Consider the following 26,975-nt stretch of genomic DNA (forward strand, 5'->3'; position numbering starts at 1 on the left):
GGGTCAGGGCTGCGGGGGCCAGTCCCTGTGAGCGGGTCAGGGCTGCGGGGGCCAGTCCCTGTGAGCGGGTCAGGGCTGCGGGGGCCAGTGCCTGTGAGCGGGTCAGGGCTGCGGGGGGCAGTGCCTGTGAGCGGGCCAGGGCTGCGGGGGCCAGTGCCTGTGAGCGGGCCAGTGCTGCGGGGGACAGTGCCTGTGAGTGGGTCAGGGCTGCAGGGGCCAGCGCCTGTGAGTGGGTCAGGGCTGCGGGGGACAGTCCCTGTGAGCGGGTCAGGGCTGCGGGGGACAGTCCCTGTGAGCGGGTCAGGGCTGCGGGGGACAGTCCCTGTGAGGGGGTCAGGGATGCGGGGACCAGTCCCTGTCAGGGGGTCAGGGCTGCGGGGGCCAGTCCCTGTCAGGGGGTCAGGGCTGCGGGGACCAGTCCCTGTGAGCGGGTCAGGGCTGCGGGGACCAGTCCCTGTGAGCCGGTCAGGGCTGCTGGGACCAGTCCCTGTGAGCCGGTCAGGGCTGCGGGTCCAGTCCCTGTGAGCCTGTCAGGGCTGCGGGGACCAGTCCCTGTGAGCGGGTCAGGGCTGCGGGGGCCAGTCCCTGTGAGCGGGTCAGGGCTGCGGGGGCCAGTCCCTGTGAGCGGGTCTGGGCTGCGGGGGCCAGTCCCTGTGAGCGGGTCAGGGCTGCGGCGGCCAGTCCCCGTGATCGGGTCATGGCTGCGGGGGCCAGTCCCCGTGAGCGGGCCAGGGCTGCGGGGGCGAGTCCCAGTGAGCGGGCCAGGGCTGCGGGGGCCAGTCCCTGTGAGCGGGCCAGGGCTGCGGGGGCCAGTCACTGTGAGCGGGCCAGGGCTGCGGGTGCCAGTCCCTGTGAGCGGGTCGGGGCTGCGGGGGACAGTCCCTGTGAGCGGGTCAGGGCTGCGGGGGCCAGTCCATGTCAGCGGGACAGGGCTGCGGGTGACAGTGCCTGTGATCGTGTCATGGCTGCGGGGGCCAGTCCCTGTGAGCGGGTGAGGGCTGCGGTGGCAAATAGCTGTCAGGGGGTCAGGGCTGCGGTGGCCAGTCCCTGTGAGCGGGTCAGGGCTGCGGGGATCAGTCCCTGTGAGCGGGTGAGGGCTGCGGGGACCAGTCCCTGTGAGCGGGTCAGGGCTGCGGGGACCAGTCCCTGTGAGCGGGTCAGGGCTGATGGGACCAGTCCCTGTGAGCGGGTCAGGGCTGCGGGGACCAGTCCCTGTGAGCGGGTCAGGGCTGCGGGGACCAGTCCCTGTGAGCGGGTCAGGGCTGCGGGGACCAGTCCCTGTGAGCGGGTCAGGGCTGCGGGGACCAGGCCCTGACAGGGTATCAGGGCTGCGGGGGCCAATCCCTGTGAGCGGGTCAGGGCTGCTTGGGCCAGTCCCTGTGAGCGGGTCAGGGCTGCGGGGGCCAGTCCCTGTGAGCGGGCCATGGCTGCGGGGGCCAGTCCCTGTGAGCGGGCAAGGGCTGCGGGGGCCAGTCCCTGTGAGCGGGTCCGGGCTGCGGGGGACAGTCCCTGTGATCGGGTCAGGGCTGCGGCGGCCAGTCCATGTCAGCGTGTCAGGGCTGCGGGGGACAGTGCCTGTGATCGTGTCATGGCTGCAGGGGCCAGTCCCTGTGAGCGGGTGAGGGCTGCGGTGGAAAATAGCTGTCAGGGGGTCAGGGCTGCGGGGGCCAGTCCCTGTGAGCGGGTCTGGGCTGCGGGGATCAGTCCCTGTGAGCGGGTCAGGGCTGCGGGGACCAGTCCCTGTGAGCGGGTCAGGGCTGCGGGGGCCAGTCCCTGTGAGCGGGTCAGGGCGGCGGGGACCAGTCCCTGTGAGCCGGTCAGGGCTGCGGAGGCCAGTGCCTGTGAGCGGGACAGGGCTGCGGGGGCCAGTCCCTGTGAGCGGGTCAGGGCTGCGGACGCCAGTGCCTGTGAGCGGGACAGGGCTGCGGAGGCCAGTGCCTGTGAGCGGGACAGGGCTGCGGGGGCCAGTGCCTGTGAGCGGGACAGGGCTGCGGGGGCCAGTGCCTGTGAGCGGGCCAGGGCTGCCGGGGCCAGTGCCTGTGAGCGGGTCAGGGCTGCGGGGGCCAGTCCCTGTGAGCGGGTCAGGGCTGCGGGGGCCAGTCCCTGTGAGCAGGTGAGGGCTGCGGGGGACAGTCCCTGTGAGCAGGTCAGGGCTGCGGGGAACAGTCCCTGTGAGCGGGTCAGGGCTGCAGGGGACTGTCCCTGTGAGCGTGTCAGGGCTGCGGGGGCCAGTCCCTGTGAGCGGGTCAGGGCTGCGGGGGCCAGTCCCTGTGAGCGGGTCAGGGATGCGGGGGACAGTCCCTGTGAGCAGGTCAGGGCTGCGGGGGACAGTCCCTGTGAGCGGGTCAGGGCTGCGGTGGCAAATAGCTGTCAGCGGGACTGGGCAGCGCAGGCCAGTCCCTGTGGCGGGACAGGGCTGCGGGGGCCAGTCCCTGTGAGCGGGTCTGGGCTGCGGGGGCCAGTCCCTGTGAGCGGGTCAGGGCTGCGGGGGCCAGTCCCTGTGAGCGGGTCAGGGCTGCGGAGGCCGGTGCCTGTGAGCGGGACAGGGCTGCGGGGGCCAGTCCCTGTGAGCGGGTCAGGGCTGCGGGGACCAGTCCCTGTGAGCCGGTCAGGGCCGCGGGGACCAGTCCCTGTGAGCGGGTCAGGGCTGCGGGGGCCAGTCCCTGTGAGCGGGTCAGGGCTGCGGGGGCCCGTCCCTGTCAGCGGGTCAGGGCTGCGGGGGCCAGTCCCTGTGATCGGGTCATGGCTGCGGGGGCCAGTCCCCGTGAGCGGGCCAGGGCTGCGGGGGCGAGTCCCAGTGAGCGGGCCAGGGCTGCGGGGGCCAGTCCCTGTGAGCGGGTCAGGGCCGCGGGGGCCAGTCCCTGTGAGCGGGTCAGGGCTGCGGGGGCCCGTCTCTGTCAGCGGGTCAGGGCTGCGGGGGCCAGTCCCTGTGATCGGGTCATGGCTGCGGGGGCCAGTCCCCGTGAGCGGGCCAGGGCTGCGGGGGCGAGTCCCAGTGAGCGGGCCAGGGCTGCGGGGGCCAGTCCCTGTGAGCGGGCCAGGGCTGCGGGGGCCAGTCCCTGTGAGCGGGCCAGGGCTGCGGGTGCCAGTCCCTGTGAGCGGGTCAGGTCTGCGGTGGCAAATAGCTGTCGGCGGGACTGGGCAGCGGGGGCCAGTCCCTGTGGCGGGACAGGGCTGCGGGGGCCAGTCCCTGTGAGCGGGTCAGGGCTGCGGAGGCCAGTGCCTGTGAGCGGGACAGGGCTGCGGGGGACAGTCCCTGTGAGCGGGACAGGGCTGCGGGGACCAGTCCCTGTGAGCCGGTCAGGGCCGCGGGGACCAGTCCCTGTGAGCGGGTCAGGGCTGCGGGGGCCAGTCCCTGTGAGCGGGTTAGGGCTGCGGGGGCCCGTCCCTGTCAGCGGGTCAGGGCTGCGGGGGCCAGTCCCTGTGATCGGGTCATGGCTGCGGGGGCCAGTCCCCGTGAGCGGGCCAGGGCTGCGGGGGCGAGTCCCAGTGAGCGGGCCAGGGCTGCGGGGGCCAGTCCCTGTGAGCGGGCCAGGGCTGCGGGGGCCAGTCCCTGTGAGCGGGCCAGGGCTGCGGGTGCCAGTCCCTGTGAGCGGGTCAGGGCTGCGGGGGACAGTCCCTGTGAGCGGGTCAGGGCTGCGGGGGACAGTCCCTGTGAGCGGGTCAGGTCTGCGGTGGCAAATAGCTGTCGGCGGGACTGGGCAGCGGGGGCCAGTCCCTGTGGCGGGACAGGGCTGCGGGGGCCAGTCCCTGTGAGCGGGTCTGGGCTGCGGGGGCCAGTCCCTGTGAGCGGGTCAGGGCTGCGGGGGCCAGTCCCTGTGAGCGGGTCAGGGCTGCTGAGGCCAGTGCCTGTGAGCGGGACAGGGCTGCGGGGGACAGTCCCTGTGAGCGGGACAGGGCTGCGGGGACCAGTCCCTGTGAGCCGGTCAGGGCCGCGGGGACCAGTCCCTGTGAGCGGGTCAGGGCTGCGGGGGCCAGTCCCTGTGAGCGGGTCAGGGCTGCGGGGGCCCGTCCCTGTCAGCGTGTCAGGGCTGCGGGGGCCAGTCCCTGTGATCGGGTCATGGCTGCGGGGGCCAGTCCCCGTGAGCGGGCCAGGGCTGCGGGGGCGAGTCCCAGTGAGCGGGCCAGGGCTGCGGGGGCCAGTCCCTGTGAGTGGGCCATGGCTGCGGGGGCCAGTCCCTGTGAGCGGGTGAGGGCTGCGGTGGCAAATAGCTGTCAGGGGGTCAGGGCTGCGGGGCCTGTCCCTGTGAGCGGGTCAGGGCTGCGGGGATCAGTCCCTGTGAGCGGGTCAGGGCTGCGGGGACCAGTCCCTGTGAGCGGGTCAGGGCTGATGGGACCAGTCCCTGTGAGCGGGTCAGGGCTGCGGGGGCCAGTCCCTGTGAGCGGGTCTGGGCTGCGGGGGCCAGTCCCTGTGAGCGGGTCAGGGCTGCGGGGGCCAGTCCCTGTGAGCGGGTCAGGGCTGCGGGGACCAGTCCCTGTGAGCGGGTCAGGGCTGCGGGGACCAGTCCCTGTGAGCGGGTCAGGGCTGCGGGGACCAGGCCCTGTCAGGGGGTCAGGGCTGCGGGGGCCAGTCCCTGTGAGCGGGTCAGGGCTGCGGGGGCCAGTCCCTGTGAGCGGGTCAGGGCTGCGGGGGCCAGTGCCTGTGAGCGGGTCAGGGCTGCGGGGGGCAGTGCCTGTGAGCGGGCCAGGGCTGCGGGGGCCAGTGCCTGTGAGCGGGCCAGTGCTGCGGGGGACAGTGCCTGTGAGTGGGTCAGGGCTGCAGGGGCCAGCGCCTGTGAGTGGGTCAGGGCTGCGGGGGACAGTCCCTGTGAGCGGGTCAGGGCTGCGGGGGACAGTCCCTGTGAGCGGGTCAGGGCTGCGGGGGACAGTCCCTGTGAGGGGGTCAGGGATGCGGGGACCAGTCCCTGTCAGGGGGTCAGGGCTGCGGGGGCCAGTCCCTGTCAGGGGGTCAGGGCTGCGGGGACCAGTCCCTGTGAGCGGGTCAGGGCTGCGGGGACCAGTCCCTGTGAGCCGGTCAGGGCTGCTGGGACCAGTCCCTGTGAGCCGGTCAGGGCTGCGGGTCCAGTCCCTGTGAGCCTGTCAGGGCTGCGGGGACCAGTCCCTGTGAGCGGGTCAGGGCTGCGGGGGCCAGTCCCTGTGAGCGGGTCAGGGCTGCGGGGGCCAGTCCCTGTGAGCGGGTCTGGGCTGCGGGGGCCAGTCCCTGTGAGCGGGTCAGGGCTGCGGCGGCCAGTCCCTGTGATCGGGTCATGGCTGCGGGGGCCAGTCCCCGTGAGCGGGCCAGGGCTGCGGGGGCGAGTCCCAGTGAGCGGGCCAGGGCTGCGGGGGCCAGTCCCTGTGAGCGGGCCAGGGCTGCGGGGGCCAGTCACTGTGAGCGGGCCAGGGCTGCGGGTGCCAGTCCCTGTGAGCGGGTCGGGGCTGCGGGGGACAGTCCCTGTGAGCGGGTCAGGGCAGCGGGGGCCAGTCCATGTCAGCGGGACAGGGCTGCGGGTGACAGTGCCTGTGATCGTGTCATGGCTGCGGGGGCCAGTCCCTGTGAGCGGGTGAGGGCTGCGGTGGCAAATAGCTGTCAGGGGGTCAGGGCTGCGGTGGCCAGTCCCTGTGAGCGGGTCAGGGCTGCGGGGATCAGTCCCTGTGAGCGGGTGAGGGCTGCGGGGACCAGTCCCTGTGAGCGGGTCAGGGCTGCGGGGACCAGTCCCTGTGAGCGGGTCAGGGCTGATGGGACCAGTCCCTGTGAGCGGGTCAGGGCTGCGGGGACCAGTCCCTGTGAGCGGGTCAGGGCTGCGGGGACCAGTCCCTGTGAGCGGGTCAGGGCTGCGGGGACCAGTCCCTGTGAGCGGGTCAGGGCTGCGGGGACCAGGCCCTGTCAGGGTATCAGGGTTGCGGGGGCCAATCCCTGTGAGCGGGTCAGGGCTGCTTGGGCCAGTCACTGTGAGCGGGTCAGGGCTGCGGGGGCCAGTCCCTGTGAGCGGGCCATGGCTGCGGGGGCCAGTCCCTGTGAGCGGGCAAGGGCTGCGGGGGCCAGTCCCTGTGAGCGGGTCCGGGCTGCGGGGGACAGTCCCTGTGATCGGGTCAGGGCTGCGGCGGCCAGTCCATGTCAGCGGGTCAGGGCTGCGGGGGACAGTGCCTGTGATCGTGTCATGGCTGCAGGGGCCAGTCCCTGTGAGCGGGTGAGGGCTGCGGTGGCAAATAGCTGTCAGGGGGTCAGGGCTGCGGGGGCCAGTCCCTGTGAGCGGGTCAGGGCTGCGGGGATCAGTCCCTGTGAGCGGGTCAGGGCTGCGGGGACCAGTCCCTGTGAGCGGGTCAGGGCTGCGGGGGCCAGTCCCTGTGAGCGGGTCAGGGCTGCTGGGGCCAGTCCCTGTGAGCGGGTCAGGGCTGCGGAGGCCAGTGCCTGTGAGCGGGACAGGGCTGCGGGGGCCAGTATCTGTGAGCGGGTCAGGGCTGCGGACGCCAGTGCCTGTGAGCGGGACAGGGCTGCGGAGGCCAGTGCCTGTGAGCGGGACAGGGCTGCGGGGGCCAGTGCCTGTGAGCGGGACAGGGCTGCGGGGGCCAGTGCCTGTGAGCGGGCCAGGGCTGCCGGGGCCAGTGCCTGTGAGCGGGTCAGGGCTGCGGGGGCCAGTCCCTGTGAGCGGGTCAGGGCTGCGGGGGCCAGTCCCTGTGAGCAGGTGAGGGCTGCGGGGGACAGTCCCTGTGAGCAGGTCAGGGCTGCGGGGAACAGTCCCTGTGAGCGGGTCAGGGCTGCAGGGGACTGTCCCTGTGAGCGTGTCAGGGCTGCGGGGGCCAGTCCCTGTGAGCGGTTCAGGGCTGCGGGGGCCAGTCCCTGTGAGCGGGTCAGGGATGCGGGGGACAGTCCCTGTGAGCAGGTCAGGGCTGCGGGGGACAGTCCCTGTGAGCGGGTCAGGGCTGCGGGGGACAGTCCCTGTGAGCGGGTCAGGGCTGCGGTGGCAAATAGCTGTCAGCGGGACTGGGCAGCGCAGGCCAGTCCCTGTGGCGGGACAGGGCTGCGGGGGCCAGTCCCTGTGAGCGGGTCTGGGCTGCGGGGGCCAGTCCCTGTGAGCGGGTCAGGGCTGCGGGGGCCAGTCCCTGTGAGCGGGTCAGGGCTGCGGAGGCCAGTGCCTGTGAGCGGGACAGGGCTGCGGGGGCCAGTCCCTGTGAGCGGGTCAGGGCTGCGGGGACCAGTCCCTGTGAGCCGGTCAGGGCCGCGGGGACCAGTCCCTGTGAGCGGGTCAGGGCTGCGGGGGCCAGTCCCTGTGAGCGGGTCAGGGCTGCGGGGGCCCGTCCCTGTCAGCGGGTCAGGGCTGCGGGGGCCAGTCCCTGTGATCGGGTCATGGCTGCGGGGGCCAGTCCCCGTGAGCGGGCCAGGGCTGCGGGGGCGAGTCCCAGTGAGCGGGCCAGGGCTGCGGGGGCCAGTCCCTGTGAGCGGGTCAGGGCCGCGGGGGCCAGTCCCTGTGAGCGGGTCAGGGCTGCGGGGGCCCGTCTCTGTCAGCGGGTCAGGGCTGCGGGGGCCAGTCCCTGTGATCGGGTCATGGCTGCGGGGGCCAGTCCCCGTGAGCGGGCCAGGGCTGCGGGGGCGAGTCCCAGTGAGCGGGCCAGGGCTGCGGGGGCCAGTCCCTGTGAGCGGGCCAGGGCTGCGGGGGCCTGTCCCTGTGAGCGGGCCAGGGCTGCGGGTGCCAGTCCCTGTGAGCGGGTCAGGTCTGCGGTGGCAAATAGCTGTCGGCGGGACTGGGCAGCGGGGACCAGTCCCTGTGGCGGGACAGGGCTGCGGGGGCCAGTCCCTGTGAGCGGGTCTGGGCTGCGGGGGCCAGTCCCTGTGAGCGGGTCAGGGCTGCGGGGGCCAGACCCTGTGAGCGGGTCAGGGCTGCGGAGGCCAGTGCCTGTGAGCGGGACAGGGCTGCGGGGGACAGTCCCTGTGAGCGGGACAGGGCTGCGGGGACCAGTCCCTGTGAGCCGGTCAGGGCCGCGGGGACCAGTCCCTGTGAGCGGGTCAGGGCTGCGGGGGCCAGTCCCTGTGAGCGGTTCAGGGCTGCGGGGGCCAGTCCCTGTGAGCGGGTCAGGGATGCGGGGGACAGTCCCTGTGAGCGGGTCAGGGCTGCGGGGGACAGTCCCTGTGAGCGGGTCAGGGCTGCGGGGGACAGTCCATGTGAGCGGGTGAGGGCTGCGGTGGCAAATAGCTGTCAGCGGGACTGGGCAAGGGGTCCAGTCCCTGTGGCAGGACAGGGCTGCGGGGGCCAGTCCCTGTGAGCGGGTCTGGGCTTCGGGGGCCAGTCCCTGTGAGCGGGTCAGGGCTGCGGGGGCCAGTCCCTGTGAGCGGGTCAGGGCTGCGGAGGCCAGTGCCTGTGAGCGGGACAGGGCTGCGGGGGCCAGTCCCTGTGAGCGGGTCTGGGCTGCGGGGGCCAGTGCCTGTGAGCGGGACAGGGCTGCGGGGGCCAGTCCCTGTGAGCGGGTCAGGGCTGCGGGGACCAGTCCCTGTGAGCCGGTCAGGGCCGCGGGGACCTGTCCCTGTGAGCGGGTCAGGGCCGCGGGGACCTGTCCCTGTGAGCGGGTCAGGGCTGCGGGGACCAGTCCCTGTAAGGGGGTCAGGGCTGCGGGAACCAGTCCCTGTGAGCGGGTCAGGGCTGCGGGGGCCAGTCCCTGTGAGCGGGTCAGGGCTGCGGGGGCCCGTCCCTGTCAGCGGGTCAGGGCTGCGGGGGCCCGTCCCTGTGATTGGGTCATGGCTGCGGGGTCCAGTCCCCGTAAGCGGGCCAGGGCTGCGGGGGCGAGTCCCAGTGAGCGGGCCAGGGTTGCGGGGGCCAGTCCCTGTGAGCGGGCCAGGGCTGCGGGGGCCAGTCCCTGTGAGCGGGTCGGGGCTGCGGGGGACAGTCCCTGTGAGCAGGTCAGGGCTGCGGGCCCAGTCCATGTCAGCGGGACAGGGCTGCGGGGGACAGTGCCTGTGATCGTGTCATGGCTGCGGGGGCCAGTCCCTGTGAGCGGGTGAGGGCTGCGGTGGCAAATAGCTGTCAGGGGGTCATGGCTGCGGGGGCCAGTCCCTGTGAGCGGGTCAGGGCTGCGGGGATCAGTCCCTGTGAGCGGGTCAGGCCTGCGGGGACCAGTCCCAGTGAGCGGGTCAGGGCTGCGGGGACCAGTCCCTGTGAGCGGGTCAGGGCTGATGGGACCAGTCCCTGTGAGCGGGTCAGGGCTGTGGGGACCAGTCCCTGTGAGCGGGTCAGGGCTGCGGGGACCAGTCCCTGTGAGCGGGTCAGGGCTGCGGGGACCAGTCCCTGTGAGCGGTTCAGGGCTGCGGGGACCAGGCCCTGTCAGGGGGTCAGGGCTGCGGGGGCCAGTCCCTGTGAGCGGGTCAGGGCTGCGGGGGCCAGTCCCTGTGAGCGGGTCAGGGCTGCGGGGGCCAGTCCCTATGAGCGGGCCAGGGTTGCGGGGGCCAGTCCCAGTGAGCGGGCCAGGGCTGCGGGGGCCAGTCCCTGTGAGCGGGCCAGGGCTATGGTGTCCAGTCCCTGTGAGCGGGCCAGGGCTGCGGGGGCCAGTCCCTGTGATCGGGTCATGGCTGCGGGGGCCAGTCCCCGTGAGCGGGCCAGGGCTGCGGGGGCGAGTCCCAGTGAGCGGGCCAGGGCTGCGGGGGCCAGTCCCTGTGAGCGGGCCATGGCTGCGGGGGCCAGTCCCTGTGATCGGGTCATGCCTGCGGGGGCCAGTCCCCGTGAGCGGGCCAGGGGTGCGGGGGCGAGTCCCACTGAGCGGGCCAGGGCTGCGGGGGCCAGTCCCTGTGAGCGGGACAGGGCTGCGGGGGCCAGTCCCTGTGAGCGGGCCAGGGCTGCGGGTGCCAGTCCCTGTGAGCGGGTCGGGGCTGCGGGGGACAGTCCCTGTGAGCGGGTCAGGGCTGCGGGGGCCAGTCCATGTCAGCGGGACAGGGCTGCGGGGGACAGTGCCTGTGATCGTGTCATGGCTGCGGGGGCCAGTCCATGTGAGCGGGTGAGGGCTGCGGTGGCAAATAGCTGTCAGGGGGTCAGGGCTGCGGGGGCCAGTCCCTGTCAGCGGGTCAGGGCTGCGGGGATCAGTCCCTGTGAGCGGGTCAGGGCTGCGGGGACCAGTCCCTGTGAGCGGGTCAGGGCTGCGGGGACCAGTCCCTGTGAGCGGGTCAGGGCTGCGGGGGCCAGTCCCTGTGAGCGGGCCAGGGCTGCGGGGGCCAGTCAAAGTGAGCGGGCCAGGGCTGCGGGGGCCAGTCCCTGTGAGCGGGCCAGGGCTGCGGGGGCCAGTCCCTGTGAGCGGGTCAGGGCTGTGGGGGCCAGTCCCTGTGAGCGGGTCAGGGCTGCGGGGGACAGTCCCTGTGAGCAGGTCAGGGCTGCGGGGGACAGTCCCTGTGAGCGGGTCAGGGCTGCGGGGGACTGTCCCTGTGAGCGTGTCAGGGCTGCGGGGGCCAGTCCCTGTGAGCGGGTCAGGGCTGCGGGGGCCAGTCCCTGTGAGCGGGTTAGGGCTGCGGGGGCCCGTCCCTGTCAGCGGGTCAGGGCTGCGGGGGCCAGTCCCTGTGATCGGGTCATGGCTGCGGGGGCCAGTCCCCGTGAGCGGGCCAGGGCTGCGGGGGCGAGTCCCAGTGAGCGGGCCAGGGCTGCGGGGGCCAGTCCCTGTGAGCGGGCCAGGGCTGCGGGGGCCAGTCAAAGTGAGCGGGCCAGGGCTGCGGGGGCCAGTCCCTGTGAGCGGGCCAGGGCTGCGGGGGCCAGTCCCTGTGAGCGGGTCAGGGCTGCGGGGGCCAGTCCCTGTGAGCGGGTCAGGGCTGCGGGGGACAGTCCCTGTGAGCGGGTCAGGGCTGCGGGGGACAGTCCCTGTGAGCAGGTCAGGGCTGCGGGGGACAGTCCCTGTGAGCGGGTCAGGGCTGCGGGGGCCAGTCCCTGTGAGCGGGTCAGGGCTGCGGGGGTCAGTCCCTGTGAGCGGGTCAGGGATGCGGGGGACAGTCCCTGTGAGCGGGTCAGGGCTGCGGGGGACAGTCCCTGTGAGCGGGTCAGGGCTGCGGGGGACAGTCCCTGTGAGCGGGTCAGGTCTGCGGTGGCAAATAGCTGTCGGCGGGACTGGGCAGCGGGGGCCAGTCCCTGTGGCGGGACAGGGCTGCGGGGGCCAGTCCCTGTGAGCGGGTCTGGGCTGCGGGGGCCAGTCCCTGTGAGCGGGTCAGGGCTGCGGGGGCCAGTCCCTGTGAGCGGGTCAGGGCTGCGGAGGCCAGTGCCTGTGTGCGGGACAGGGCTGCGGGGGACAGTCCCTGTGAGCGGGACAGGGCTGCGGGGACCAGTCCCTGTGAGCCGGTCAGGGCCGCGGGGACCAGTCCCTGTGAGCGGGTCAGGGCTGCGGGGGCCAGTCCCTGTGAGCGGGTCAGGGCTGCGGGGGCCCGTCCCTGTCAGCGTGTCAGGGCTGCGGGGGCCAGTCCCTGTGATCGGGTCATGGCTGCGGGGGCCAATCCCCGTGAGCGGGCCAGGGCTGCGGGGGCGAGTCCCAGTGAGCGGGCCAGGGCTGCGGGGGCCAGTCCCTGTGAGTGGGCCAGGGCTGCGGGGGCCAGTCCCTGTGAGCGGGTGAGGGCTGCGGTGGCAAATAGCTGTCAGGGGGTCAGGGCTGCGGGGCCTGTCCCTGTGAGCGGGTCAGGGCTGCGGGGATCAGTCCCTGTGAGCGGGTCAGGGCTGCGGGGACCAGTCCCTGTGAGCGGGTCAGGGCTGATGGGACCAGTCCCTGTGAGCGGGTCAGGGCTGCGGGGACCAGTCCCTGTGAGCGGGTCAGGGCTGCGGGGAACAGTCCCTGTGAGCGGGTCAGGGCTGCGGGGACCAGTCCCTGTGAGCGGGTCAGGGCTGCGGGGACCAGGCCCTGTCAGGGGGTCAGGGCTGCGGGGGCCAGTCCCTGTGAGCGGGTCAGGGCTGCGGGGGCCAGTCCCTGTGAGCGGGTCAGGGCTGCGGGGGCCAGTGCCTGTGAGCGGGTCAGGGCTGCGGGGGGCAGTGCCTGTGAGCGGGCCAGGGCTGCGGGGGCCAGTGCCTGTGAGCGGGCCAGTGCTGCGGGGGACAGTGCCTGTGAGTGGGTCAGGGCTGCAGGGGCCAGCGCCTGTGAGTGGGTCAGGGCTGCGGGGGACAGTCCCTGTGAGCGGGACAGGGCTGCGGGGACCAGTCCCTGTGAGCCGGTCAGGGCCGCGGGGACCAGTCCCTGTGAGCGGGTCAGGGCCGCGGGGGCCAGTCCCTGTGAGCGGGTCAGGGCTGCGGGGGCCCGTCCCTGTCAGCGGGTCAGGGCTGCGGGGGCCAGTCCCTGTGATCGGGTCATGGCTGCGGGGGCCAGTCCCCGTGAGCGGGCCAGGGCTGCGGGGGCGAGTCCCAGTGAGCGGGCCAGGGCTGCGGGGGCCAGTCCCTGTGAGCGGGCCAGGGCTGCGGGGGCCAGTCCCTGTGAGCGGGCCAGGGCTGAGGGTGCCAGTCCCTGTGAGCGGGTCAGGTCTGCGGTGGCAAATAGCTGTCGGCGGGACTGGGCAGCGGGGGCCAGTCCCTGTGGCGGGACAGGGCTGCGGGGGCCAGTCCCTGTGAGCGGGTCTGGGCTGCGGGGGCCAGTCCCTGTGAGCGGGTCAGGGCTGCGGGGGCCAGACCCTGTGAGCGGGTCAGGGCTGCGGAGGCCAGTGCCTGTGAGCGGGACAGGGCTGCGGGGGACAGTCCCTGTGAGCGGGACAGGGCTGCGGGGACCAGTCCCTGTGAGCCGGTCAGGGCCGCGGGGACCAGTCCCTGTGAGCGGGTCAGGGCTGCGGGGGCCAGACCCTGTGAGCGGGTCAGGGCTGCGGGGATCAGTCCCTGTGAGCGGGTCAGGCCTGCGGGGACCAGTCCCAGTGAGCGGGTCAGGGCTGCGGGGACCAGTCCCTGTGAGCGGGTCAGGGCTGATGGGACCAGTCCCTGTGAGCGGGTCAGGGCTGTGGGGACCAGTCCCTGTGAGCGGGTCAGGGCTGCGGGGACCAGTCCCTGTGAGCGGGTCAGGGCTGCGGGGACCAGTCCCTGTGAGCGGTTCAGGGCTGCGGGGACCAGGCCCTGTCAGGGGGTCAGGGCTGCGGGGGCCAGTCCCTGTGAGCGGGTCAGGGCTGCGGGGGCCAGTCCCTGTGAGCGGGTCAGGGCTGCGGGGGCCAGTCCCTATGAGCGGGCCAGGGTTGCGGGGGCCAGTCCCAGTGAGCGGGCCAGGGCTGCGGGGGCCAGTCCCTGTGAGCGGGCCAGGGCTATGGTGTCCAGTCCCTGTGAGCGGGCCAGGGCTGCGGGGGCCAGTCCCTGTGATCGGGTCATGGCTGCGGGGGCCAGTCCCCGTGAGCGGGCCAGGGCTGCGGGGGCGAGTCCCAGTGAGCGGGCCAGGGCTGCGGGGGCCAGTCCCTGTGAGCGGGCCATGGCTGCGGGGGCCAGTCCCTGTGATCGGGTCATGCCTGCGGGGGCCAGTCCCCGTGAGCGGGCCAGGGCTGCGGGGGCGAGTCCCACTGAGCGGGCCAGGGCTGCGGGGGCCAGTCCCTGTGAGCGGGACAGGGCTGCGGGGGCCAGTCCCTGTGAGCGGGCCAGGGCTGCGGGTGCCAGTCCCTGTGAGCGGGTCGGGGCTGCGGGGGACAGTCCCTGTGAGCGGGTCAGGGCTGCGGGGGCCAGTCCATGTCAGCGGGACAGGGCTGCGGGGGACAGTGCCTGTGATCGTGTCATGGCTGCAGGGGCCAGTCCATGTGAGCGGGTGAGGGCTGCGGTGGCAAATAGCTGTCAGGGGGTCAGGGCTGCGGGGGCCAGTCCCTGTCAGCGGGTCAGGGCTGCGGGGGCCAGTCCCTGTGATCGGGTCATGGCTGCGGGGGCCAGTCCCCGTGAGCGGGCCAGGGCTGCGGGGGCGAGTCCCAGTGAGCGGGCCAGGGCTGCGGGGGCCAGTCCCTGTGAGCGGGCCAGGGCTGCGGGGGCCAGTCCCTGTGAGCGGGCCAGGGCTGCGGGTGCCAGTCCCTGTGAGCGGGTCGGGGCTGCGGGGGACAGTCCCTGTGAGCGGGTCAGGGCTGCGGGGGCCAGTCCATGTCAGCGGGACAGGGCTGCGGGGGACAGTGCCTGTGATCGTGTCATGGCTGCGGGGGCCAGTCCATGTGAGCGGGTGAGGGCTGCGGTGGCAAATAGCTGTCAGGGGGTCAGGGCTGCGGGGGCCAGTCCCTGTGAGCGGGTCAGGGCTGCGGGGATCAGTCCCTGTGAGCGGGTCAGGGCTGCGGGGACCAGTCCCTGTGAGCGGGTCAGGGCTGCGGGGACCAGTCCCTGTGAGCGGGTCAGGGCTGATGGGACCAGTCCCTGTGAGCGGGTCAGGGCTGCGGGGACCAGTCCCTGTGAGCGGGTCAGGGCTGCGGGGACCAGTCCCTGTGAGCGGGTCACGGCTGCGGGGACCAGTCCCTGTGAGCGGGTCAGGGCTGCGGGGACCAGGTCCTGTCAGGGGATCAGGGCTGCGGGGGCCAATCCCTGTGAGCGGGTCAGGGCTGCGGGGGCCAGTCCCTGTGAGCGGGTCAGGGCTGCGGGGGCCAGTCCCTGTGAGCGGGCCAGGGCTGCGGGGGCCAGTCAAAGTGAGCGGGCCAGGGCTGCGGGGGCCAGTCCCTGTGAGCGGGCCAGGGCTGCGGGGGCCAGTCCCTGTGAGCGGGTCAGGGCTGCGGGGGCCAGTCCCTGTGAGCGGGTCAGGGCTGCGGGGGACAGTCCCTGTGAGCGGGTCAGGGCTGCGGGGGACAGTCCCTGTGAGCAGGTCAGGGCTGCGGGGGACAGTCCCTGTGAGCGGGTCAGGGCTGCGGGGGCCAGTCCCTGTGAGCGGGTCAGGGCTGCGGGGGTCAGTCCCTGTGAGCGGGTCAGGGATGCGGGGGACAGTCCCTGTGAGCGGGTCAGGGCTGCGGGGGACAGTCCCTGTGAGCGGGTCAGGGCTGCGGGGGACAGTCCCTGTGAGCGGGTCAGGTCTGCGGTGGCAAATAGCTGTCGGCGGGACTGGGCAGCGGGGGCCAGTCCCTGTGGCGGGACAGGGCTGCGGGGGCCAGTCCCTGTGAGCGGGTCTGGGCTGCGGGGGCCAGTCCCTGTGAGCGGGTCAGGGCTGCGGGGGCCAGTCCCTGTGAGCGGGTCAGGGCTGCGGAGGCCAGTGCCTGTGTGCGGGACAGGGCTGCGGGGGCCAGTCCCTGTGAGCGGGACAGGGCTGCGGGGACCAGTCCCTGTGAGCCGGTCAGGGCCGCGGGGACCAGTCCCTGTGAGCGGGTCAGGGCTGCGGGGGCCAGTCCCTGTGAGCGGGTCAGGGCTGCGGGGGCCCGTCCCTGTCAGCGTGTCAGGGCTGCGGGGGCCAGTCCCTGTGATCGGGTCATGGCTGCGGGGGCCAGTCCCCGTGAGCGGGCCAGGGCTGCGGGGGCGAGTCCCAGTGAGCGGGCCAGGGCTGCGGGGGCCAGTCCCTGTGAGTGGGCCAGGGCTGCGGGGGCCAGTCCCTGTGAGCGGGTGAGGGCTGCGGTGGCAAATAGCTGTCAGGGGGTCAGGGCTGCGGGGCCTGTCCCTGTGAGCGGGTCAGGGCTGCGGGGATCAGTCCCTGTGAGCGGGTCAGGGCTGCGGGGACCAGTCCCTGTGAGCGGGTCAGGGCTGCGGGGACCAGTCCCTGTGAGCGGGTCAGGGCTGCGGGGACCAGTCCCTGTGAGCGGGTCAGGGCTGCGGGGACCAGGCCCTGTGAGGGGGTCAGGGCTGCGGGGGCCAGTCCCTGTGAGCGGGTCAGGGCTGCGGGGGCCAGTCCCTGTGAGCGGGTCAGGGCTGCGGGGGCCAGTGCCTGTGAGCGGGTCAGGGCTGCGGGGGGCAGTGCCTGTGAGCGGGCCAGGGCTGCGGGGGCCAGTGCCTGTGAGCGGGCCAGTGCTGCGGGGGACAGTGCCTGTGAGTGGGTCAGGGCTGCAGGGGCCAGCGCCTGTGAGTGGGTCAGGGCTGCGGGGGACAGTCCCTGTGAGCGGGTCAGGGCTGCGAGGGACAGTCCCTGTGAGCGGGTCAGGGCTGCGGGGGACAGTCCCTGTGAGGGGGTCAGGGATGCGGGGACCAGTCCCTGTCAGGGGGTCAGGGCTGCGGGGGCCAGTCCCTGTCAGGGGGTCAGGGCTGCGGGGACCAGTCCCTGTGAGCGGGTCAGGGCTGCGGGGACCAGTCCCTGTGAGCCGGTCAGGGCTGCTGGGACCAGTCCCTGTGAGAAGGTCAGGGCTGCGGGTCCAGTCCCTGTGAGCCTGTCAGGGCTGCGGGGACCAGTCCCTGTGAGCGGGTCAGGGCTGCGGGGGCCAGTCCCTGTGAGCGGGTCAGGGCTGCGGGGGCCAGTCCCTGTGAGCGGGTCTGGGCTGCGGGGGCCAGTCCCTGTGAGCGGGTCAGGGCTGCGGCGGCCAGTCCCTGTGATCGGGTCATGGCTGCGGGGGCCAGTCCCCGTGAGCGGGCCAGGGCTGCGGGGGCGAGTCCCAGTGAGCGGGCCAGGGCTGCGGGGGCCAGTCCCTGTGAGCGGGCCAGGGCTGCGGGGGCCAGTCACTGTGAGCGGGCCAGGGCTGCGGGTGCCAGTCCCTGTGAGCGGGTCGGGGCTGCGGGGGACAGTCCCTGTGAGCGGGTCAGGGCTGCGGGGGCCAGTCCATGTCAGCGGGACAGGGCTGCGGGTGACAGTGCCTGTGATCGTGTCATGGCTGCGGGGGCCAGTCCCTGTGAGCGGGTGAGGGCTGCGGTGGCAAATAGCTGTCAGGGGGTCAGGGCTGCGGTGGCCAGTCCCTGTGAGCGGGTCAGGGCTGCGGGGATCAGTCCCTGTGAGCTGGTGAGGGCTGCGGGGACCAGTCCCTGTGAGCGGGTCAGGGCTGCGGGGACCAGTCCCTGTGAGCGGGTCAGGGCTGATGGGACCAGTCCCTGTGAGCGGGTCAGGGCTGCGGGGACCAGTCCCTGTGAGCGGGTCAGGGCTGCGGGGACCAGTCCCTGTGAGCGGGTCAGGGCTGCGGGGACCAGTCCCTGTGAGCGGGTCAGGGCTGCGGGGACCAGGCCCTGTCAGGGTATCAGGGCTGCGGGGGCCAATCCCTGTGAGCGGGTCAGGGCTGCTTGGGCCAGTCCCTGTGAGCGGGTCAGGGCTGCGGGGGCCAGTCCCTGTGAGCGGGCCATGGCTGCGGGGGCCAGTCCCTGTGAGCGGGCAAGGGCTGCGGGGGCCAGTCCCTGTGAGCGGGTCCGGGCTGCGGGGGACAGTCCCTGTGATCGGGTCAGGGCTGCGGCGGCCAGTCCATGTCAGCGGGTCAGGGCTGCGGGGGACAGTGCCTGTGATCGTGTCATGGCTGCAGGGGCCAGTCCCTGTGAGCGGGTGAGGGCTGCGGTGGCAAATAGCTGTCAGGGGGTCAGGGCTGCGGGGGCCAGTCCCTGTGAGCGGGTCAGGGCTGCGGGGATCAGTCCCTGTGAGCGGGTCAGGGCTGCGGGGACCAGTCCCTGTGAGCGGGTCAGGGCTGCGGGGGCCAGTCCCTGTGAGCGGGTCAGGGCTGCTCGGGCCAGTCCCTGTGAGCGGGTCAGGGCTGCGGAGGCCAGTGCCTGTGAGCGGGACAGGGCTGCGGGGGCCAGTCCCTGTGAGCGGGTCAGGGCTGCGGACGCCAGTGCCTGTGAGCGGGACAGGGCTGCGGAGGCCAGTGCCTGTGAGCGGGACAGGGCTGCGGGGGCCAGTGCCTGTGAGCGGGACAGGGCTGCGGGGGCCAGTGCCTGTGAGCGGGCCAGGGCTGCCGGGGCCAGTGCCTGTGAGCGGGTCAGGGCTGCGGGGGCCAGTCCCTGTGAGCGGGTCAGGGCTGCGGGGGCCAGTCCCTGTGAGCAGGTGAGGGCTGCGGGGGACAGTCCCTGTGAGCAGGTCAGGGCTGCGGGGAACAGTCCCTGTGAGCGGGTCAGGGCTGCAGGGGACTGTCCCTGTGAGCGTGTCAGGGCTGCGGGGGCCAGTCCCTGTGAGCGGGTCAGGGCTGCGGGGGCCAGTCCCTGTGAGCGGGTCAGGGATGCGGGGGACAGTCCCTGTGAGCAGGTCAGTGCTGCGGGGGACAGTCCCTGTGAGCGGGTCAGGGCTGCGGTGGCAAATAGCTGTCAGCGGGACTGGGCAGCGCAGGCCAGTCCCTGTGGCGGGACAGGGCTGCGGGGGCCAGTCCCTGTGAGCGGGTCTGGTCTGCGGGGGCCAGTCCCTGTGAGCGGGTCAGGGCTGCGGGGGCCAGTCCCTGTGAGCGGGTCAGGGCTGCGGAGGCCAGTGCCTGTGAGCGGGACAGGGCTGCGGGGGCCAGTCCCTGTGAGCGGGTCAGGGCTGCGGGGACCAGTCCCTGTGAGCCGGTCAGGGCCGCAGGGACCAGTCCCTGTGAGCGGGTCAGGGCTGCGGGGGCCAATCCCTGTGAGCGGGTCAGGGCTGCGGGGGCCCGTCCCTGTCAGCGGGTCAGGGCTGCGGGGGCCAGTCCCTGTGATCGGGTCATGGCTGCGGGGGCCAGTCCCCGTGAGCGGGCCAGGGCTGCGGGGGCGAGTCCCAGTGAGCGGGCCAGGGCTGCGGGGGCCAGTCCCTGTGAGCGGGTCAGGGCCGCGGGGGCCAGTCCCTGTGAGCGGGTCAGGGCTGCGGGGGCCCGTCTCTGTCAGCGGGTCAGGGCTGCGGGGGCCAGTCCCTGTGATCGGGTCATGGCTGCGGGGGCCAGTCCCCGTGAGCGGGCCAGGGCTGCGGGGGCGAGTCCCAGTGAGCGGGCCAGGGCTGCGGGGGCCAGTCCCTGTGAGCGGGCCAGGGCTGCGGGGGCCAGTCCCTGTGAGCGGGCCAGGGCTGCGGGTGCCAGTCCCTGTGAGCGGGTCAGGTCTGCGGTGGCAAATAGCTGTCGGCGGGACTGGGCAGCGGGGGCCAGTCCCTGTGGCGGGACAGGGCTGCGGGGGCCAGTCCCTGTGAGCGGGTCTGGGCTGCGGGGGCCAGTCCCTGTGAGCGGGTCAGGGCTGCGGGGGCCAGACCCTGTGAGCGGGTGAGGGCTGCGGTGGCAAATAGCTGTCGGCGGGACTGGGCAGCGGGGGCCAGTCCCTGTGGCGGGACAGGGCTGCGGGGGCCAGTCCCTGTGAGCGGGTCAGGGCTGCGGAGGCCAGTGCCTGTGAGCGGGACAGGGCTGCGGGGGACAGTCCCTGTGAGCGGGACAGGGCTGCGGGGACCAGTCCCTGTGAGCCGGTCAGGGCCGCGGGGACCAGTCCCTGTGAGCGGGTCAGGGCTGCGGGGGCCAGTCCCTGTGAGCGGGTCAGGGCTGCGGGGGCCCGTCCCTGTCAGCGGGTCAGGGCTGCGGGGGCCAGTCCCTGTGATCGGGTCATGGCTGCGGGGGCCAGTCCCCGTGAGCGGGCCAGGGCTGCGGGGGCGAGTCCCAGTGAGCGGGCCAGGGCTGCGGGGGCCAGTCCCTGTGAGCGGGCCAGGGCTGCGGGGGCCAGTCCCTGTGAGCGGGCCAGGGCTGCGGGTGCCAGTCCCTGTGAGCGGGTCAGGGCTGCGGGGGACAGTCCCTGTGAGCGGGTCAGGGCTGCGGGGGACAGTCCCTGTGAGCGGGTGAGGGCTGCGGTGGCAAATAGCTGTCAGGGGGTCAGGGCTGCGGGGCCTGTCCCTGTGAGCGGGTCAGGGCTGCGGGGACCAGTCCCTGTGAGCGGGTCAGGGCTGATGGGACCAGTCCCTGTGAGCGGGTCAGGGCTGCGGGGACCAGTCCCTGTGAGCGGGTCAGGGCTGCGGGGACCAGTCCCTGTGAGCGGGTCAGGGCTGCGGGGACCAGTCCCTGTGAGCGGGTCAGGGCTGCGGGGACCAGGCCCTGTCAGGGGGTCAGGGCTGCGGGGGCCAGTCCCTGTGAGCGGGTCAGGGCTGCGGGGGCCAGTCCCTGTGAGCGGGTCAGGGCTGCGGGGGCCAGTGCCTGTGAGCGGGTCAGGGCTGCGGGGGGCAGTGCCTGTGAGCGGGCCAGGGCTGCGGGGGCCAGTGCCTGTGAGCGGGCCAGTGCTGCGGGGGACAGTGCCTGTGAGTGGGTCAGGGCTGCAGGGGCCAGCGCCTGTGAGTGGGTCAGGGCTGCGGGGGACAGTCCCTGTGAGCGGGTCAGGGCTGCGGGGGACAGTCCCTGTGAGCGGGTCAGGGCTGCGGGGGACAGTCCCTGTGAGGGGGTCAGGGATGCGGGGACCAGTCCCTGTCAGGGGGTCAGGGCTGCGGGGGCCAGTCCCTGTCAGGGGGTCAGGGCTGCGGGGACCAGTCCCTGTGAGCGGGTCAGGGCTGCGGGGACCAGTCCCTGTGAGCCGGTCAGGGCTGCTGGGACCAGTCCCTGTGAGCCGGTCAGGGCTGCGGGTCCAGTCCCTGTGAGCCTGTCAGGGCTGCGGGGACCAGTCCCTGTGAGCGGGTCAGGGCTGCGGGGGCCAGTCCCTGTGAGCGGGTCAGGGCTGCGGGGGCCAGTCCCTGTGAGCGGGTCTGGGCTGCGGGGGCCAGTCCCTGTGAGCGGGTCAGGGCTGCGGCGGCCAGTCCCTGTGATCGGGTCATGGCTGCGGGGGCCAGTCCCCGTGAGCGGGCCAGGGCTGCGGGGGCGAGTCCCAGTGAGCGGGCCAGGGCTGCGGGGGCCAGTCCCTGTGAGCGGGCCAGGGCTGCGGGGGCCAGTCACTGTGAGCGGGCCAGGGCTGCGGGTGCCAGTCCCTGTGAGCGGGTCGGGGCTGCGGGGGACAGTCCCTGTGAGCGGGTCAGGGCTGCGGGGGCCAGTCCATGTCAGCGGGACAGGGCTGCGGGTGACAGTGCCTGTGATCGTGTCATGGCTGCGGGGGCCAGTCCCTGTGAGCGGGTGAGGGCTGCGGTGGCAAATAGCTGTCAGGGGGTCAGGGCTGCGGTGGCCAGTCCCTGTGAGCGGGTCAGGGCTGCGGGGATCAGTCCCTGTGAGCGGGTGAGGGCTGCGGGGACCAGTCCCTGTGAGCGGGTCAGGGCTGCGGGGACCAGTCCCTGTGAGCGGGTCAGGGCTGATGGGACCAGTCCCTGTGAGCGGGTCAGGGCTGCGGGGACCAGTCCCTGTGAGCGGGTCAGGGCTGCGGGGACCAGTCCCTGTGAGCGGGTCAGGGCTGCGGGGACCAGTCCCTGTGAGCGGGTCAGGGCTGCGGGGACCAGGCCCTGTCAGGGTATCAGGGCTGCGGGGGCCAATCCCTGTGAGCGGGTCAGGGCTGCTTGGGCCAGTCCCTGTGAGCGGGTCAGGGCTGCGGGGGCCAGTCCCTGTGAGCGGGCCATGGCTGCGGGGGCCAGTCCCTGTGAGCGGGCAAGGGCTGCGGGGGCCAGTCCCTGTGAGCGGGTCCGGGCTGCGGGGGACAGTCCCTGTGATCGGGTCAGGGCTGCGGCGGCCAGTCCATGTCAGCGGGTCAGGGCTGCGGGGGACAGTGCCTGTGATCGTGTCATGGCTGCAGGGGCCAGTCCCTGTGAGCGGGTGAGGGCTGCGGTGGCAAATAGCTGTCAGGGGGTCAGGGCTGCGGGGGCCAGTCCCTGTGAGCGGGTCAGGGCTGCGGGGATCAGTCCCTGTGAGCGGGTCAGGGCTGCGGGGACCAGTCCCTGTGAGCGGGTCAGGGCTGCGGGGGCCAGTCCCTGTGAGCGGGTCAGGGCTGCTGGGGCCAGTCCCTGTGAGCGGGTCAGGGCTGCGGAGGCCAGTGCCTGTGAGCGGGACAGGGCTGCGGGGGCCAGTCCCTGTGAGCGGGTCAGGGCTGCGGACGCCAGTGCCTGTGAGCGGGACAGGGCTGCGGAGGCCAGTGCCTGTGAGCGGGACAGGGCTGCGGGGGCCAGTGCCTGTGAGCGGGACAGGGCTGCGGGGGCCAGTGCCTGTGAGCGGGCCAGGGCTGCCGGGGCCAGTGCCTGTGAGCGGGTCAGGGCTGCGGGGGCCAGTCCCTGTGAGCGGGTCAGGGCTGCGGGGGCCAGTCCCTGTGAGCAGGTGAGGGCTGCGGGGGACAGTCCCTGTGAGCAGGTCAGGGCTGCGGGGAACAGTCCCTGTGAGCGGGTCAGGGCTGCAGGGGACTGTCCCTGTGAGCGTGTCAGGGCTGCGGGGGCCAGTCCCTGTGAGCGGGTCAGGGCTGCGGGGGCCAGTCCCTGTGAGCGGGTCAGGGATGCGGGGGACAGTCCCTGTGAGCAGGTCAGGGCTGCGGGGGACAGTCCCTGTGAGCGGGTCAGGGCTGCGGGGGACAGTCCCTGTGAGCGGGTCAGGGCTGCGGTGGCAAATAGCTGTCAGCGGGACTGGGCAGCGCAGGCCAGTCCCTGTGGCGGGACAGGGCTGCGGGGGCCAGTCCCTGTGAGCGGGTCTGGGCTGCGGGGGCCAGTCCCTGTGAGCGGGTCAGGGCTGCGGGGGCCAGTCCCTGTGAGCGGGTCAGGGCTGCGGAGGCCAGTGCCTGTGAGCGGGACAGGGCTGCGGGGGCCAGTCCCTGTGAGCGGGTCAGGGCTGCGGGGACCAGTCCCTGTGAGCCGGTCAGGGCCGCGGGGACCAGTCCCTGTGAGCGGGTCAGGGCTGCGGGGGCCAGTCCCTGTGAGCGGGTCAGGGCTGCGGGGGCCCGTCCCTGTCAGCGGGTCAGGGCTGCGGGGGCCAGTACCTGTGATCGGGTCATGGCTGCGGGGGCCAGTCCCCGTGAGCGGGCCAGGGCTGCGGGGGCGAGTCCCAGTGAGCGGGCCAGGGCTGCGGGGGCCAGTCCCTGTGAGCGGGTCAGGGCCGCGGGGGCCCGTCTTTGTCAGCGGGTCAGGGCTGCGGGGGCCAGTCCCTGTGATCGGGTCATGGCTGCGGGGGCCAGTCCCCGTGAGCGGGCCAGGGCTGCGGGGGCGAGTCCCAGTGAGCGGGCCAGGGCTGCGGGGGCCAGTCCCTGTGAGCGGGCCAGGGCTGCGGGGGCCAGTCCCTGTGAGCGGGCCAGGGCTGCGGGTGCCAGTCCCTGTGAGCGGGTCAGGTCTGCGGTGGCAAATAGCTGTCGGCGGGACTGGGCAGCGGGGGCCAGTCCCTGTGGCGGGACAGGGCTGCGGGGGCCAGTCCCTGTGAGCGGGTCTGGGCTGCGGGGGCCAGTCCCTGTGAGCGGGTCAGGGCTGCGGGGGCCAGACCCTGTGAGCGGGTCAGGGCTGCGGAGGCCAGTGCCTGTGAGCGGGACAGGGCTGCGGGGGACAGTCCCTGTGAGCGGGACAGGGCTGCGGGGACCAGTCCCTGTGAGCCGGTCAGGGCCGCGGGGACCAGTCCCTGTGAGCGGGTCAGGGCTGCGGGGGCCAGTCCCTGTGAGCGGGTCAGGGCTGCGGGGGCCCGTCCCTGTCAGCGGGTCAGGGCTGCGGGGGCCAGTCCCTGTGATCGGGTCATGGCTGCGGGGGCCAGTCCCCGTGAGCAGGCCAGGGCTGCGGGGGCCAGTCCCTGTGAGCGGGCCAGGGCTGCGGGGGCCAGTCCCTGTGAGCGGGCCAGGGCTGCGGGTGCCAGTCCCTGTGAGCGGGTCGGGGTTGCGGGGGACAGTCCCTGTGAGCGGGTCAGGGCTGCGGGGGCCAGTCCATGTCAGCGGGACAGGGCTGCGGGGGACAGTGCCTGTGATCGTGTCATGGCTGCGGGGGCCAGTCCATGTGAGCGGGTGAGGGCTGCGGTGGCAAATAGCTGTCAGGGGGTCAGGGCTGCGGGGGCCAGTCCTTGTGAGCGGGTCAGGGCTGCGGGGGCCAGTCCCTGTGAGCGGGCCAGGGCTGCGGGGGCCAGTCCCAGTGAGCGGGCCAGGGCTGCGGGGGCCAGTCCCTGTGAGCAGGCCAGGGCTGCGGGGGCCAGTCCCTGTGAGCGGGTCAGGGCTGCGGGGACCAGTCCCTGTCAGGGGGTCAGGGCTACGGGGGCCAGTCCCTGTGAGCGGGTCAGGGCTGCGGGGGCCAGTCCCTGTGAGCGGGTCAGGGCTGCGGGGGCCAGTCCCTGTGAGCGGGTCAGGGCTGCGGAGGCCAGTGCCTGTGAGTGGGACAGGGCTGCGGGGGCCAGTCCCTGTGAGCGGGTCAGGGCTGCGGAGGCCAGTGCCTGTGAGCGGGACAGGGCTGCGGGGGCCAGTGCCTGTGAGCGGGCCAGGGCTGCGGGGGCCAGTGCCTGTGAGCGGGTCAGGGCTGCGGGGGCCAGTCCCTGTGAGCGGGTCAGGGCTACGGGGGCCAGTCCCTGTGAGCGGGTCAGGGCTGCGGGGGCCAGTCCCTGTGAGCGGGTCAGGGCTGCGGGGGACAGTCCCTGTGAGCGGGTCAGGGCTGCGGGGGACAGTCCCTGTGAGCGGGTCAGGGCTGCGGGGGCCAGTCCCTGTGAGCGGGTCAGGGCTGCGGGGGCCAGTCCCTGTGAGCGGGTCAGGGATGCGGGGGACAGTCCCTGTGAGCGGGTCAGGGATGCGGGGGACAGTCCCTGTGAGCGGGACAGGGCTGCGGGGGCCAGTCCCTGTGAGCGGGTCTGGGTTACGGGGGCCAGTCCCTGTGAGCGGGTCAGGGCTGCGGGGGCCAGTCCCTGTGAGCGGGTCAGGACTGCGGAGGCCAGTGCCTGTGAGCGGGACAGGGCTGCGGGGGCCAGTCCCTGTGAGCGGGTCTGGGCTGCGGGGGCCAGTGCCTGTGAGCGGGACAGGGCTGCGGGGGCCAGTCCCTGTGAGCGGGTCAGGGCTGCGGGGACCAGTCCCTGTGAGCCGGTCAGGGCCGCGGGGACCTGTCCCTGTGAGCCGGTCAGGGCCGCGGGGACCTGTCCCTGTGAGCGGGTCAGGGCTGCGGGGCCCAGTCCCTGTCAGGGGGTCAGGGCTGCGGGAACCAGTCCCTGTGAGCGGGTGAGGGCAGCGGGGGACAGTCCCTGTGAGCGGGTCAGGGCTGCGGGGGACAGTCCCTGTGAGCGGGTCAGGGCTGCGGGGGCCAGTCCCTGTGAGCGGGTCAGGGCTGCGGGGGCCAGTCCCTGTGAGCGGGTCAGGGATGCGGGGGACAGTCCCTGTGAGCGGGTCAGGGATGCGGGGGACAGTCCCTGTGAGCGGGACAGGGCTGCGGGGGCCAGTCCCTGTGAGCGGGTCTGGGTTACGGGGGCCAGTCCCAGTGAGCGGGTCAGGGCTGCGGGGGCCAGTCCCTGTGAGCGAGTCAGGACTGCGGAGGCCAGTGCCTGTGAGCGGGACAGGGCTGCGGGGGCCAGTCCCTGTGAGCGGGTCTGGGCTGCGGGGGCCAGTGCCTGTGAGCGGGACAGGGCTGCGGGGGCCAGTCCCTGTGAGCGGGTCAGGGCTGCGGGGACCAGTCCCTGTGAGCCGGACAGGGCCGCGGGGACCTGTCCCTGTGAGCCGGTCAGGGCCGCGGGGACCTGTCCCTGTGAGCGGGTCAGGGCTGCGGGGCCCAGTCCCTGTCAGGGGGTCAGGGCTGCGGGAACCAGTCCCTGTGAGCGGGTGAGGGCTGCGGGGGCCAGTCCCTGTGAGCGGGTCAGGGCTGCGGGGGCCCGTCCCTGTCAGCGGGTCAGGGCTGCGGGGGCCCGTCCCTGTGATCGGGTCATGGCTGCGGGGGCCAGTCCCCGTGAGCGGGCCAGGGCTGCGGGGGCCAGTCCCTGTGAGCGGGTCCGGGCTGCGGGGGCCAGTCCCTGTGAGCGGGTCGGGGCTGCGGGGGACAGTCCCTGTGAGCGGGTCAGGGCTGCGGGGGCCAGTCCATGTCAGCGGGACAGGGCTGCGGGGGACAGTGCCTGTGATCGTGTCATGGCTGCGGGGGCCAGTCCCTGTGAGCGGGTGAGGGCTGCGGTGGCAAATAGCTGTCAGGGGGTCAGGGCTGCGGGGGCCAGTCCCTGTGAGCTGGTCAGGGCTGCGGGGATCAGTCCCTGTGAGCGGGTCAGGGCTGCGGGTACCAGTCCCTGTGAGCGGGTCAGGGTTGCGGGGACCAGTCCCTGTGAGCGGGTCAGGGCTGATGGGACCAGTCCCTGTGAGCGGGTCAGGGCTGTGGGGACCAGTCCCTGTGAGCGGGTCAGGGCTGCGGGGGCCAGTCCCTGTGAGCGGGTCAGGGCTGCGGGGGCCAGTCCCTGTGAGCGGGTCAGGGATGCGGGGGACAGTCCCTGTGAGCGGGTCAGGGCTGCGGGGGACAGTCCCTGTGAGCGGGTCAGGGCTGCGGGGGACAGTCCATGTGAGCGGGTGAGGCCTGCGGTGGCAAATAGCTGTCAGCGGGACTGGGCAAGGGGGGCCAGTCCCTGTGGCAGGACAGGGCTGCGGGGGCCAGTCCCTGTGAGCGGGTCTGGGCTTCGGGGGCCAGTCCCTGTGAGCGGGTCAGGGCTGCGGGGGCCAGTCCCTGTGAGCGGGTCAGGGCTGCGGAGGCCAGTGCCTGTGAGCGGGACAGGGCTGCGGGGGCCAGTCCCTGTGAGCGGGTCTGGGCTGCGGGGGCCAGTGCCTGTGAGCGGGACAGGGCTGCGGGGGCCAGTCCCTGTGAGCGGGTCAGGGCTGCGGGGACCAGTCCCTGTGAGCCGGTCAGGGCAGCGGGGACCTGTCCCTGTGAGCCGGTCAGGGCCGCGGGGACCTGTCCCTGTGAGCGGGTCAGCGCTGCGGGGACCAGTCCCTGTAAGGGGGTCAGGGCTGCGGGATCCAGTCCCTGTGAGCGGGTCAGGGCTGCGGGGGCCAGTCCCTGTGAGCGGGTCAGGGCTGCGGGGGCCCGTCCCTGTCAGCGGGTCAGGGCTGCGGGGGCCAGTCCCTGTGAGCGGGTCATGGCTGCGGGGTCCAGTCCCCGTAAGCGGGCCAGGGCTGCGGGGGCGAGTCCCAGTGAGCGGGCCAGGGTTGCGGGGGCCAGTCCCTGTGAGCGGGCCAGGGCTGCGGGGGCCAGTCCCTGTGAGCGGGTCGGGGCTGCGGGGGACAGTCCCTGTGAGCAGGTCAGGGCTGCGGGCCCAGTCCATGTCAGCGGGACAGGGCTGCGGGGGACAGTGCCTGTGATCGTGTCATGGCTGCGGGGGCCAGTCCCTGTGAGCGGGTGAGGGCTGCGGTGGCAAATAGCTGTCAGGGGGTCAGGGCTGCGGGGGCCAGTCCCTGTGAGCGGGTCAGGGCTGCGGGGATCAGTCCCTGTGAGCGGGTCAGGCCTGCGGGGACCAGTCCCAGTGAGCGGGTCAG

At 73.5% G+C, this 26,975-nt stretch overlaps 1 long non-coding RNA gene across 1 annotated transcript in view; it reads right to left on the minus strand.

The window, feature by feature from the left end:
* Positions 1-26,975, minus strand: part of LOC132209153 (uncharacterized) — a 1,475,533-nt gene that overhangs the window by 706,087 nt on the left and 742,471 nt on the right. The window lies entirely within an intron of this gene.

This window comes from Stegostoma tigrinum, unplaced genomic scaffold (genome assembly GCF_030684315.1).
Source record: "Stegostoma tigrinum isolate sSteTig4 unplaced genomic scaffold, sSteTig4.hap1 scaffold_68, whole genome shotgun sequence".
Classification (NCBI taxonomy): Eukaryota; Metazoa; Chordata; class Chondrichthyes; order Orectolobiformes; family Stegostomatidae; genus Stegostoma; species Stegostoma tigrinum.